The following is a 15,007-nucleotide window of genomic DNA, read 5'->3' as shown; positions in this document are numbered from 1 at the left end:
CCTCCCCTTGAGCCCTGATTCATGTTCTAGACCCTGTTATGACAGCTCTCTGCTAGCAGTTTTGGGGTCTAGCCTTCAGTTCTGACCCTTCTGAGATCCTCTCTCAGGGAAAGAGGGAAAGGACTCTCCTTACTTTCTTGTATAAGGCTCTGCTCTCATCTCTGGCCTGCCTCTGTGTGCTGTAGCTTGGCATGTGGCCGGCCCTACATTGCTTTGTTGGGTGCATAAGAGTGAGACTGCAGGCTTGCAGTTGGAGTTGCTAAATCCCAGCGTCCTGATGAATCATGGGAGACTCGGCCGAGGGTTCAACCACTTGGGCTGCCAAAGTTCTGGACTCAACCTTTTTATTGAAATGCACACACAGAAAAGTATACAAATCTGAAATATGCATAAGTGAATCTTCATGAAGTGAACGCACTTGTAGCTAAATAAATCAACCCTGTCTGGCACCTGGCCTCCTTCCTGTCTCTGCATCACAACATTTTTCACGTGCAAGAGGAAACACTAAGAGACCATGGTTCTGATTAGGCTAGGCGGGGTTCTGTGCTTGAGGATTTAAGGGAGGAGCATGGATTGATGGTTAAGGTAGTTATGTATGCCCTGGGGAATTGTTGAGGTAGTGGGGATGTGTAGGATTCTGAGTTAGGGCTTCATAAATTTGTTAGGTTTGTGTAGAAGCAGAAGCTATTTAGAGAAGGCCTTGGGGGCATATGTGGGAGGGGCGGACCGGTTTGGAGGCGGGGCCTAGGAGCGAGGCAGGGCGGAGCCAGTGTGTGTGGGAGGAGCCTCCGCGCTCGGAGGGCGGGGCCCGCGCGCGCGCGCTCGCTGCCGGCGCGCCCCCTCTCGGCCGCCATGTTGGCTGGCGTGTGGGTGTCAAACGCTGCACAGGCTCGGGTCGCTCCCGCCTCTCCCGCGTCGCCGGCGGCTGCAGCCTTGCACTCGCGCTGGCCAGGAACGGAGGTGAGCCGGGACTCGCGGGGCTTGGTGTGGTGGTGGCTCGGGAGTCGGGGCGGGGCGGGGCTGCGCGCAGACCTTCTCTTCCAGTGCGTGGACGCCCCTAAGAGCACCGGCTTCCCCCTCGCCGGCCGGGGCGTGCACCGTGCGGCCAGCCGGATCCCACCCGGCTGGACGGCTCAGCCAGGCCCCGCCCCACCTGAGCCCGCTCGGAGCAGAGAGAGTGGCGACGTCTGCCTCCCGGCTTCGGCTCCTGTCCTCGCCTCACACCTCAGCGACAGAGCCTTCAGTTTGGAACAACCCCGCCCCTCCCCAGAGCGTGCTCGCCCCTCGAACCGGGTCCGAGCCGGCCGGCCCTCCCTCAGGGGACCGGGGGAAGGGGGTCCCCTTCCCCACGTCTTTCTCGCCCCCGGGACTAGATTCCCCTCCCCGGCCCCCACTCCACAGCACAGCGGGGACGGGGGTGGTGAAGCCAAGCTCCAGCTGCCTTTTGTTCCGCGTGGGATGGCAGAGACCTGGCGGCCCTGTTGGGCGAGTCCGGGTGGGCGAGCCGCGCGTGGGGTCGGCCTCTTCCGGGGGACCCTCGCTCTCCCGTGGGCCGGCTCCGTCGGAGCGCGAGCCGAGCGCGTTGGGAGAGGCAGGCCATTCCTAGAGGAGTCCGGGCCAACAGGTTTTTGTTTGCAACCTGAAGTTGGCCCAGTGGTTTTGCAGGGGGAGCAGATTGTCTAAGCTCCCTAGAAACCCTAGGTCGGTCGGTGTAAGTCTGTTGCTTGGTCTCGGGCCTCAGTCCTTCCCAGCGGCCTCTTCACTTTAGTGCTGCCTGGGGAACGCATTTGAAGTCTATGTTTCAGAAAAGATAGGATTTAGCTATTCTTGTGTTTTTTGACTAGGGGAACTAAGGCCCAAAATGTGTTAGTTTGCCCAAGGTCATCTTAGGGATAGGGTGTTTGACACAGCTGGAAGCCCCAACTCTGGGACACTTAAGGATTTCTTCAACGTTTAGGATTCCCTCAAATCGCTTGCCTGCTATATTTAACATTCATACAAGAAAATGGGCAAGGGAAGATGAGAAAGACGTGTGAATTCTTCTTTTGCACACTCAAGAAAATACCCTGTGGAAGAAGGGATTGAAATTGGGTTGAAATGATTGAAAAAGGTGAATTTCTTTGATCCATGTCCCTATTATGTAATATAAGGAAGACTTAACGGGAACTTTGTGGTCTTGTAACTCTAGATTTAGAGTGATAGCGGCGGATACTGGATTCTCTCTCCGGTGATCGGCTTTGCATTGGTAATTAAGCTTTCCATCTATGTATTGTTGGTGATGAAGCTCTTGTCTGTATTTAAACGAGCTTGCGAGGAACTGCAGCTTTTCTTTGGGTGTTTGTGATTAATGATTGTGTTGGGGAAACACCTGTAGGTCTCGGTTTTTTTATTATTTTATTTGAATGTTTGCTTTTGTTATGTTTGTGACAGAATCTCACTGGGTAGTCAGTCTGGCCTTGAATGCACCGAGATCCACCTGCATCTGCCTTTTAGGGTGGAGATATTAAAGATGTGGGCCACCACACCCAGGCTGCTTTTGTGACTTTAAAGTTTGGCTTTCCTAGTTTTAAAGTTAGGCTAGTTATCTGTAACTGTGTGGCTGGGTTGTTGTTTCATAAACATGACCTGCAAAGTACTGTTCCACATGGGTTGATTTGAGTAATTTTGTTGGGTATTTGGATTTTTCCCTGAGCCCTGAGATAGAAGGATGGGGGCTGTGCTGATCTCCTTTCCCTGCGGGGTGTATGGTGCCAAACATCTGAGTTACCAAGAAACGGGAAACTTTAAAAAAAAATGTGTGTGTGTCTGGGGGCCAGTGTATAGTGTTGGTGCCTTCTGAGTGCAGAAGAGGGTGTCATGCCCCCTGCAGCTGGAGTGCATTTAGTTGGGAGCCATTGATGTGGGTGCTGGGAAGTGAGCTCTGGTTCTTTAAAAAGTATGTGCTCTTGACTGCTTAGCATTCTCCCCAGCCTAGGTATTTGAAGCTTCCAAGTGATGATACCTGGCATGGTGTTTGCAGTCTTGAATAATGGCCCATCCTTTGCAGAACCTCTCTGTGGGAATATGACTGCTTCTTATGTAATCTTTCATAATGAGGAATAGATTTCCCAAGAGTGGAGATTCTGATAAGAGTCCTGTGAAAGTAGTTGAAAAGTTTTGGAGAATCTGATTTATGTTAATGGTGTTTTTTTTTTTTTTCTTCTAGAAGTTAAAGGAAGTTTTAAATTTCACTAATAGTGGCAACTTTTGAGTTCTTTGTGGACTGAAGCATGGAAAGAATGAATTTTATTCAATTGCCCACTGTGTGCAGAGCTCTCCTGCCTTGTGGATGGGATGTGATTGAGTGCCATGAGCACCTAGTGACCCTGAGAATTCATTCCCCAAAGGGTCTCACTGTGTAACCCAGGTTGGCCTGGAATTTGATTCTCCTGCCTCACTCTCTCCAGGGATTGAATTACAGGGCACAGGCTACCATGGTTGGCCCTTGGTCTGTATTTGGGTTTATGCTTGCCTCACTATCAAGCCTTTGCCAGCTGCCAATCTTTGGACCCTTCTTCCTCTACTCTCCCAGCCTTTCTAGCACACAAGGTCTGTTAGGGCACTCTGGGCATTTTGGGACTGTGACACTTTGAGGCCAGCGGTTGCCTCACTTTCTTTGCTTTTCCAAGGCTCTGTTCAGTCTGTGACATACAATAGTACTCAGGTCTGTAATAAATAGTCCTGTGGGCTAGGATGACGCTTCTATGATTTTTGTACCACTAGTCCCACTGTTTAATCTTGCTCTGGCATAAACCACTACTGTTGGCCGTCCCTACTGTGAAATGACTATCTAGTGGATTTCTGTATTTTCTTCCCGGCAGTGTTAGGAATCGAACTTGGGGCCTCACACATGCTAGGCAAAGTACTCTGCTACTGAGATGTACCCAGCCCTCCAGCGGATTGAGTTTTTGAACACTGACATACATTCTGATAAGGCAGTCACTGGCTGTGGAGCTCTGGTGGCCGTGGAATGCAGTATGTACACCAGGTTGACTTGGTGCTGAGGTTGAAGGCACTCATCACCAAGACTAGCTTTCTTAATTAAAAAAAAAAAGATTTATTTTATTGCTTATTATTTTATTATTTGTGTGTGTTTCTATGTGTATATGGGTACAGTGCTCTCAGAGGCCAGAAGAGGGTGTGGGATTCTACAAGCTTCTGGACATGGGTGCTGGGAACTGATCTGGGATCCTTTGAAAGAGCAGCAAGTGCTCTTAACTTAGCCAAATCTCCAACCCCCAAATTTATTTTCTGTATCTCTGCATGACAGAAGAGGGCATTAGGGGGCTGGTGAGATGGCTCAGCGGTTAAGAGCACTGACTGCTCTTCCAAAGGTTCCGAGTTCAAATCCCAGCAACCACATGGTGGGTCACAACCATCCGTAATGAGATCTGATGCCCTCTTCTGGTGTGGTTGAAGACAACTACAGTGTACTTACATATAATAAGTAAATAAATCTTTAAAAAAAAAAGAAGAAGAGGGCATCAGGTCCCATTACAGATGGTTGTGAGCCACCGTGGTTGCTGGGAATTGAACTCAGCGCCTCTGGAAGAGCAATTAGTACTTTTGACCACGGAGCCATCTCTCCAACCCAAATTTATTTTCTGTTTGTCTTTCTTCCTTCCTCCCTACCTCCTTTCTTCTTCCTTTTCTTCTTTTGAAGCAGGGTCTCTATGTAGCCCTCATGTTGGCCTTGGACTCAGATCCACCTGCTTCTGCCTCCCAGGTACTGAGACTAAAGGTATATGCCACCATATCTGGCCTAGAATTTTCTTAGTTTGTTCATAGTGTCTAAAAATAGAAACCTAGAAAAACAAATTCAAGGAAACATGTCTATGGCTAAGTGTATATTCATCCACTGTATCTAGAGGTGTGTTTGACCATACCTGCTAGCAGTCTGATGATTGAGAAGTCTGAATCCTAAAATCTTTTTTTTTTTTTTTTTTTTTTGGTTTTTTGAGACAGGGTTTCTCTGTATAGCCCTGGCTGTCCTGGAACTCACTTTGTAGACCAGGCTGGCCTCGAACTCAGAAATCCGCCTGCCTCTGCCTCCCGAGTGCTGGGATTAAAGGTGTGCGCCACCACGCCCGGCTGAATCCTAAAATCTTGATGCTCTTTTAGTAGCATTTAAAACAGAACCATTTTCATCAGAGCATAAGGTTGGGATTGAAACCTGTATGTGAGTGGAAACTTAGATTTGCTGGGTTAAGCTGCAAGACTCAGTATTCACACTGGGTCCCTGAGTTCCTGAAAGGCTGGGAACTGTAAATGCGTTAAAGTTCCTGGCTTTCTCCAGACCTTAGGATCTGTGGAAGTACTGTAATTTGAGTGTCAGTAATTGAATGGGCTACTTTATATGATAACTGTTTTATTTAGGTTTGGAATTTAAAGGAAAAAAAAAGCATGCCTCTTTGAGGTTCCTGCTTCCCTAGAGTGGATTGATTCTTCTGTTGGGTCCTGGACTGAGCTTCATTTCTGCGTTCCTAGTTTCTCTTCCTGTGGATCCTAGTTCAAGCAGTGTACTGCATTTAAGGGTGTTCTAGAGAAATAATGAGTAATTCAGCTTTCTCTGTTCAAAGCAGTGCAGAGTTGGTCCATAGGGACTCTAAGGCTTTGGTCATGTAACTCAATTGACAAATGGAGAAATGAGCTCTCCTGAGGGATGGCTGGCCATTCAGGCTAATGCATGATGTGAATTTAAAAGCATTTATAATTAATCACTTGAATGCAGGCTGTATCCTCCTTCTGCTCTCACCCTTCTTTGGTAATGTCATTGTCACATCTCTCTCATCCTGCAGCACAGTGGTTTAGAGACTCTAATGGCATAGTTTGCCTGTCACAACCTCATGGCAGATTGCTTTGGAGCTGGGCATGGGGCCTGGTCCAGTGGGCCTCCTGGCTGGGTCGGGTGGGACCCACCCATCATTGAGCTTGATTTATTTTACCCTAAAGTAAGACCAACAAGGACTACTTCATGGAAAAGACACCCATCCCCTCTCTAATTTGCTGTGCATCAGGATTCCCTAGAGGCTTGGTTTCAGTTGGTTGCCAGGCTCCACCCCAGGGTTTCCAATTCAGTAGATAAAACCTGACAACACTCTCCCCAATTCTTTGGATAGGTTCTTGTGTAGCTTAGGGTGGCTTGAATTCACTGTGTAGTTAAGGATAACTTTGAATCTTGCCTCTGCTTCCTAAATGCTGAGATTATAGACATGTGCCACCATGCTCTGGTTTATTTACTTGGTGCAGGGGATTAAACTCAGCAGGGCTTTGAGCATACCTGACAGAAAAACATTGTATCCAGGCCTGAGAATGCATAGTCAAGTTTTTAAAAAGTACACTTATTACTAGTTTTGTTTTTCTTTTTTTTTTTGGGGGGGGGGGTTTAAGACAGGGTCCTGGCTGTCCTGGAACTCGCTCTGTAGACCAGGCTGGCCTTGAATTCAGAAATTTGCCTGCCTCTGCCTCCCAAGTGCTGGGATTAAAGGTGTGTGCCACCACCGCCCAGCTCCTTGTTTTGCTTTTTTTGAGACAGGGTCTCACCATGTAGTTCTGGCTGTCCTGGAACTTGTTAGGTAGATCAGGCCGGCCTCTTAACTCAGATCCACCTGCTTCTGCCTTCTGAGTGGGTTAGCTATTACTATTTTCTTAAAGGCAAGTGTGTATAATTTTATATTTATATATACACATTTTAATTTATGTAAATGTGTCTGTGTGTATGCACTATGTGGGTGAGGGTGACCACAGTATCCAGAAGAGGACATTGATTACCATAGAGCTGGAGTTAAAGGTGGTTGTGAGCACCCAGAGATGGGTACTGAGATCCAAATTCAGATCCTTTGGGAGAACATTTAACGGTACCCGTAATTGTTAAGCCATCCCTGTGGCACCTATTTATTTATTTACATTCTTGTGTATGTGCACACACCATCTGTGTGTGTGTGTGTGTGTGTGTGTGTGTAGGTCAGAGGACAACTTGTGGGAGTTAGTTCTCACTTGTTGTGTAGGTCCCAGGGATACAACTCAGGTTGTCAGGGTTGGTGGCAAGTATCCTTATTTCCTAAGTTATCTTGTCAGCCCACAGAACATATGTTTTTAACCAGTGTCTGCATGTTACTGATGCTGCCAGTTTGGGGACTAGACTTTGGAATCTTGGCCTGAGGACTGAAAGAGAAGGCATGTGAGGTGTCTAGCACCAGCTGGCTGTGCAGAGGAAATGAGAATGCTTCTAAATCTGAAGATGGCAGTGTGGCATTTGGAAAGGAGTTCGGGTTCTCTGAGCACTGTTCTCACTTTGGTTTTTCCTGTAAGATTTGGAGCATGGTTACAAGCATCTTCCTGTGAGTTATGGGTTCATTTTCTTTAAAGATAGTTACATGAGATGAAAGTGGACTTCAGAATGACAGAAAGTCCTCTATCCTGTTGGAAAAGCAGGTGCATTCCTACATGGCTGGCATAGTGATGACTTCCTAGGAATGCAGCCTGGAGAGGTGGTTGTTGTTGGTTGTTGGTCTTTGGTCTATCTAGGCAGAACAGCTCAGGGTCGTTAGTCATCATCAGTCCCGGTGTTAATGAAAATCACTTCTTAATTTAGATTGATTTAATATTCTTAGGTATTTAGAGTTTGAGAAAAAAATTTCCCCTTCCCACCATCACCATGTCTCTTGCATTTTGAAAGAACTAATGCTCAGGGTCTGGCAGCCTATGTCTGGCTTCACAGTGAATGGAAGGGTACTTTGTTGTGTGTAGAGTGTGTGTTGTCTGTGTGTGTTAGTATGTGGGGTGGCTGTGGTGGTGTATGTATGATGTGTTTATGGGGTGGCTGTGAGGTGGTACATGCTGGGAGTTCTGGTGGGAATGTCTATGGAGGCCAGAGCAGGACTTTGTCTTGATAAACTGCTGTCTTGATAAAGAGTCCCTCCTTAGCTGACCATGAAGCTTGTCATTTGGCTAGGCTGTCTGGTCAGTGAACTCTTGGGGTCTGCCTGTCTTTCTCTCACTGTGGGGTTATAGGTGTGTGCTCTATGCTGAGCTTTTCACGTGGGTCTGGAGATTTGAGCCCACATGTTAGTAGAGCAAGTGTTCTTATCCACTGAGCCATCTCTGTAGCTCATACTTTACAGTCACTTGTGTCAAACTCAGAATCTTATTGTTTTCCCTCTTTACCCTGAGGTGTGCGGTGTGTTTCTGTGACCTTGCTGTTTTCTCACATCAGTCCTAAGAGTGCCATTTCCCAGGTTAGTGCTCTCAGATTGGGAGGGGGCTTGGCAACGTGCTTTAATTCAGTCTGAAATGTTATGAAGTCATTTCTATGACAGTAATTCACCCCACTGTACCCCACCCCATAAGGAAAAAATTACCTCTGAGTAGGAGCCAAAAGGTGCAGGGGTCTGGGCATTTGAAGGACAGTTTTGTGACTATAGATAGGATATTTGAGGTCAATGGGTGGGAATAAGATATTTCTTGCTGACACACTTAGTCTGACTGAGAGGACAAAATTAACATTTGTGAGGAAATTAGAAGCCATCAGTGTGGTAAACTGTGATTTTGATTTTTGTCAGGAGGCTAAGAAGGTAGAATAAAAAAATCTAGAAGAGTCAGGGAGGATATCAGGGAGAGGTAGGGTTGAGCTGGGCCTGGAAGGACAAGGACCTTTATAAACAAATGGGAAGGAGTTTCCCATGGGGCAGCTGGATGGATTCCTGAGGTGGGCTTGGGTGTGGGTGCTCTTGTGTATACATCTCGATTGTGTACTGTGTTGAATGTATGTTGCTGAGGAAGGTGATTTGTGGCTAAGGAGTTTGGATTTGATGGCCCGGGAGCTCTTACTCCTGGTACACCTACAAGACATGAAGTTTGGAAAGCTTTAAAAAAAAGTTTCTAATGGGGCTCTTCCCAGACCAATCAGGGAGGGACCAAAGATTTTTAGAAGTACCCAGACAGTTCTAATTGTGGGTATGGAGAGCTGAGCCTTGTGCTTAGGGTAGCCTCTAGGAACACCAGGGCCTGGAAGATGCAAGGGAATGGGAGCTAGAGAGAAGAGAAAGCCTGTGTGTGAAGGAGTTGAGAGTAGTGAGCTTTGAGCTCTCTTAGTCACTGGGAATGAGCCACAGGAAAGGTGGAGCAGATGAAGAGAGGAAGGAAGATGGTCTCTAACCCACCTCGGAGAAGTGAGTACTTTAGCAAAGGGTAAAGAAGGTAAGTACTGGAGGAGAGATTGTGATCTGTTGGGTAATCCTTTCCACCGGAGCCCCAGGCAAGGAGCAGGCAGAGCCGGTTCTTGGCATCTCCATCAAGGGTTCCTTCTCATACTCCAGATCTTATAATCATTTCAGCAGGCAAATTTGGCAAAATTTGTTTTTGATTTATTTTATACTACATGGTGTTTTTGCCTGCTTTTGTGTTCATGTATCAAGTGCTTGCCTGGTGCTACTGGAAGCCAGAAGGGGGTGCTAGAGCCTCTGGAGCTGTAGTTAGCTATCATGGGGTGCTGGGGCTTGACCCTGGGTCCTCTGGAAGAAGGACCATTTCCTTAACCATTGAGCTATCTTTCCAAGTCCAATATTTGCAAAATGTAAATTGTAAATTGCAATTCTTTTTTATTGACTCTCTGCTTTATTTTTTTGTGAAGTCTTACTATGTATAGTTTAGATTGGCCTAAAATTTGTTATCCTCTTGCTTCAGCCTCTCAAGTGCAGGGAGGGATTAAACATGTGCCATCATGCTCAGCAAAATCATGCTTTTAAAAGTAAGTTTGTACTAAAGAGTTGGTTTTTTGTTTTTTCGAGACAGGGTTTCTCTGTATAGCCCTGGCTGTCCTGGAACTCACTCTGTAGACCAGGCTGGCCTCGAACTCAGAAATCTGCCTGCCTCTGCCTCCCAAGTGCAGGGATTAAAGGTGTGCGCCACAACGCCCGGCTACTAAAGAGTTCTTAACTTTAATATTTAATGTTACTAGTAAAAAATAACAAGTGAGATTTTTTTTAACCTAGTATTTAATGAATGTTATATCATGTATGGTGTTCTGGACAAAAACCATAGCTCAGTTTATGCCCCTATTTGATGCTTATTGCACACATGTACTGTGTGTTTACTGGTCTGGGACATATATGTTAGTGAGTAAAATTTAAGTCTCTGCCTGCAGGTTTTGGGGTCTGTAGATGTTGGCACCTGAAAGAGTGAGAAATAATATTGGCCCTGGGTGTATCAGCAGATAGACAATGTAAAAAGTGGTGTTAGACATTGATGGAATCTGAGGGTCAGGGAAAGTGTTAGGAGCTGATCTGGAAACCATCTGGATCTTGAAAATATGGAGTTATGGGGGATAGAGGAGGAGCAGAACCAATGGTGCGTTGTGCGCAGAGGGCTGGAGACATGGTGTCTGGTTGAGTGGAGAATGGAAGACAGAAGAGGTGGCTGGGCAGCTCCAGCAACAACTATGTAAGGCTGAACTGGCAGGCTATGGTTTTCAGTCTTTTGGTATGGTGAGTGGGCAATTCTGTAGGTCTCCCATCCAGTTCCTTACATGAATGGCCCTGCTGTGCTGAAAGCAACATCTTAATTGAAATGGGTTGCTGTGTTAATATCAGCCAAAATGTCATCGTCTACAGGTACTGGGGAGCTAGATGGCAACAGGGCCCAAGGACCTGAAGCTTCTCCCAGAGCACCTGACAGTAGGACTATTTAGTGACAGTGAGAAGGGTGGGGCTGAAAAGAGTTCCTGTTCCACTGCTTTCCGGGCCAGTTTCCCAGGGCCAAAATAATTTTATCCTGGGCTGGTGCTGACATGACATGCATGGTCCTTTGGGACTAGAATGCCCACACTTAGAGCAATGTGTTTTCTAGAAATCCCTGGAGAATTTTATGGCCATGTGGTGAAGATAAGGAACTCTCTGGTAAGCTTGAGACACATGTCAGACACTGTCCCTGGCTGGGTACAGGGTATCAAGGAGATGAGATGATTCTAACCTGCAGCTCTTGGAATGGAAAAGAGGAAAGCTGTTGGGGTGGATTAAACCACAGGGCGATCTTGGTTGTATATATGGCGTCTCTTTTGGGTGCTGCCTCAGTTTCCTGGCTGTCTTGGGAGTTAAGGCCATTTTGTTGACAGTCCTGATGTGAGCTGGGGCAGCCAAGGAGGAGAACCCACTTGCTTACCTTTAGAGCTTCTAGACTTCCATATTTCTTTGCTTATGGCCCAGTCTCAGCCAGCTGTAGCTGTTCTGACCATCTTAGAGCATCAGTGTGATACTGCCTCACTTGTCTCCCATCTCTAAAGAATCCTTGTGTTTCTGTTTGACCCATTGGGTGGTCTTTCCCTATCTCAAGTTAGGGGAGAATGCTTTCATTGTCTCTGCTGCTCCCTTGCCCTATTAACTAACATGCTCACAGGTTCTTGGACTAGGCTGTGGATGTCTTTGGGATTAGGCCTTTGGGAGACCATTATTTGCCCACTATAGTTGCCAACATCAAAAGCAGATCCTGTGCAGCTTTCCACATTTGCAGTTTCATGGACAAATGGGAACACTTAGCAGTTGGAGGCTGCACTGTTGCTTGGCAACAATGGGTCAGAGTCAGTGTGGGTGCCATCATTTCTAGATGGGGCTTGTGGGTGCCAGTTCTGTGTAGGCCCCAACCCTTCCATTGGTGCCCACTAATTTTTCCCCCCTGCTTGTTCCTCACTTTGGGAACACAAAGACTTATCAAGTCATGGAAGTGTTCTCTGTTCAGGTGTGTGAGCTTGCCACCACCTCCTTGTTTCATCTTTTTCTCTTCACCCCCAGCACTTTACCTCATTTCCTGTCTCCAGACTCTTGACCCAAAGTCACTCCTGTTTCTACATGGCACTCACTTTCCCATAGCCTCCTGACCTAAGGCCCTGTGCTCTGTACTATTGCTGATGCTATTTTAGATGGTATTTTTTTGTGCTGTGACTGTTTGTTTCCCATCCCCTCCTTTTTTGGGACACTCAACTGTAGTCTGTAGTGTATTCTGGTACCTTCCTCTGTGTGTCATGCTTGGAGTTTATGAAAAGGAGTCCTTATCATGTACTTCTGGAGCCAGTTCAGTCAAAAGTCAAAATTACACAAGTCTGTGGTCAGTATCTCAGTGCCAAGCACTCTCCTAGATACTGGAAATGTGACTGAGTACTAGGAGGCTGCCTTCCATGTAAAACGCATTCGAAACTGGAAGAAAGAGAACCAGGAGAATGGGCACTTACAGTGTTAGGATGCTATTGCATATGGGGTGGGGTCTGCTTTCTTCAGTTCCCAGGCTGGCGGGCCCATCTGCTTACATTGTTTTTGGAGCACTTGTTAAAGACATTTCCAGCAAATATCCCCTTGTGTCCAGACACTTGCCTGGACCTAGTTGATAGCTGAAATTTTAACAGGCTTCTTTACACTGGCTGATGGAGAGGGTTCAAGCTAGCCACTTCCTTGTATTCTTGCTTGGTAACCTGAACTGGGACTCTGATTTTCTTCTGAAGGGCCATTTTTCTGTGGCCTCCTGTAGAGGGACATGCATTAAGTGACCCTGGCTCAGGGTGGGGACACTTGGTAGAGCTCTTTGCATCTGACAGCTAAGGGTACCTCTGCTGATTTTATCTATGTAGATTATAATCCAGAAACTTGGCTATAAACTTGGTTTCATTATGGAGTATTCAATGAATGAAAACACATAATTTAGTGAAACTCACCACTCAGCTTCAACATTTTAAATCTAGGTTACTCCCATGGATTATTCTAAAACAACCCTCAAACTTTATTGATAGTGGCTTAGCTGTATATTTTTTAATAGATTTGGACTTTCTGTAAACTTACTTTGTGAAAATCGACCACTATTCTTTATATTTGAGACAATGTTTTATTCTGTAACTCAGGTTTGCCTGTGATCAGTGATTCTCTAAGCATTCAGGTTACAAGTGTGAACAACCAAGTCTAGCTTCCACTCTGGGTCCTTTTAGTTCTTACTTTGTTCCTCCAGACAGGGTTTTCTCTGTGTAGTCCTGGCTGTCCTGGAGCTGGTCTTTAGACCAGGCTGGGCCTTGAACGCGAGAGAGCCACACTGAGATTAAAGCTGTGTGCCTGGTTCTCATGTGGATTTTTATATGCTCCATGTTTAAAGCTGACTTTTTCCAGTTGTGAAATGATGATAGTCTCTCTATATAAAAATATTCACTTGGCTTGAATTTTGCTATCACTTCTATTAGGGCAAAACATTAATAAGAGTTTTGCTATTTTAATTTTGTTACTGTAAAGTATTTATGGAAGAAATTTACCATTGCTGTCATATTAGACTGGGGACAGAGGCATGGACCACCCTGCCTGATCACTAAGCCGCTTTCTAATTCTGGTTTGCCTGATACAGACATCCCACGTGCCCAGAGTCTTATGTGCCATCTTGGTTGGCCTCTTTCCAGGGTTTTTCATGCTGTAGCATGGATCAGCACTTTATTCCTTCTTCTTATTGAGTAATCTCTGTATGAGTGGACGACAGCTTGTTTACCTTCCTGTTGATAGTCATTTGAAGTTTTAATTGTGGCCATTGTGAATAGTTGCTATTTTAATTTAACTACATGTTGTTTAATTTGAAGTGTGGTGATGGAGTACATGGATCATGAAGAAAGTATCACATATGTGAGGGCAGGAAGTGGTTTGTTTCTGTTTATTTCAACAACACATTTTGGAGGGACTTAAGGACACAGGCTTCTTTGAACTGTTTGTTAGCTGAACTGCTGCTCTACTGAAAAGCTCCTCCCTTCTCTGGCTCTAGCCTAATCTGTAGCGTTAGGATGGGAAGAGGACCTTCTCAGCACTGGTGTGGAGGACATGCTCAGTGATCTGAGACTTTGCTTTTGAGTTTTCTGAGACAAACTTGTGTTTTCATGGGATCCAATGACAGAAAGGTTTCCATTCCCAGGTTCCAAGGAAGGGTCTTTGTTTATATAGCCCACAAAGTTTTAAGTCTGTGTTTTCTTGGAACATGTACTGGGTCCTAGAGATAGGTCAAGTCTGTCCTTGTCAGTGGGTACTTAGTGGGTGGGATGGAATGGCTTGCATGCTGTGTTCTGCTTTCTTAGAGGGATTACTAGGCAGCAATGTGCTGATAGTGGGCACCCTTCTTAAGGGCTGGTTCTGGAAGACAGTGGCCTCATGTTCTGTTGATGGGAACTCATTCCACCCATGGAGTTGGGGAGCACATCAGAACATGTGTCCACTTTTGGAGGGTTCAGAGAATTATTCATCTCAGGGCCAAGGATGAGGAAAATGTGAATTTGATTTGCTTTTCACTTGTACTGAGTGTGAATCCACTTGACTTGAGGCTTCTAGGCAGCTCAGTTCAGAGTCTTTTTCCTCCCCCCAAGACAGGGTTTCTCTGTATGGCCTTGACTATTTTGGAACTGCTTTGTAGACAAAGCTGGCCTCAAACTCACAGACTGCCTCTGCTCCTGACTACTGGGATTAAAGGTGTGTTTTACTAAGACCTGGCTAAGGTACTAGCTTTTTATACAAAGTCCTCTAAGATTATTAAGGGTATAGGGTCCCAGTCCTCCTACTACATAGGGCTATAACTTTGATATCTATCCTCATGATGAAAAATATCCAAGATAAAAGTATAGTTGACCTCTGTAATCATTTTAAGTGTCAGGAAGCCTTTAGAATGTCTGTTTAGAGACTGGGGACAGATAGACAGGGTATGAACTCTGTATTCAAGATGGAGGTAAAATCAGTGAGATCTGTCTTTGCTTCTCCCTGCTCTCTCAGTTATGGCATTCCTTGCTCCAGGATTTGGGACAGGACGCTGATTTTGCACATCTTAGGACCCATTGTGGATAAGGTAAGTCAGTGTATATATGGCCAGTTCCTTGACAGAGTGGTGGATAGTAGGGAAGGGGGTCAGAGCAGTCATAGCTTCCTGATTAGTGTGTGGTTGGCTTTGGGAAGAAGGGGCTTTTTTTTTTTTTTTT

The 15,007-nt window shown here is 46.0% G+C and overlaps 1 protein-coding gene across 15 annotated transcripts in view; it reads left to right on the top strand.

The window, feature by feature from the left end:
- The first annotated feature begins 750 nt into the window (after positions 1-750).
- Epn2 (epsin 2) overlaps positions 751-15,007 on the top strand; it is a 58,124-nt gene continuing 43,867 nt past the window's right edge. For 5 of the 15 annotated variants that reach the window (XM_029483354.1, XM_029483352.1, XM_029483351.1 and 2 more), the window contains exons 1-2: positions 755-960; positions 14,805-14,877. The gene's annotated coding sequence lies outside the window, so the exon portion shown is untranslated. Of the gene's footprint in view, positions 961-14,804; positions 14,878-15,007 lie in introns of all 15 variants that reach the window. The other 10 variants (XM_029483346.1, XM_029483353.1, XM_021177037.2 and 7 more) reach the window with 7 other exon arrangements.

The sequence above is a fragment of the Mus caroli genome, chromosome 11 (genome assembly GCF_900094665.2).
Source record: "Mus caroli chromosome 11, CAROLI_EIJ_v1.1, whole genome shotgun sequence".
In the NCBI taxonomy this organism is placed as follows: domain Eukaryota; kingdom Metazoa; phylum Chordata; class Mammalia; order Rodentia; family Muridae; genus Mus; species Mus caroli.
The sequence above is the reverse complement of the archived record's forward strand: the minus strand, read 5'-3'. Positions and strand labels throughout refer to the sequence as shown.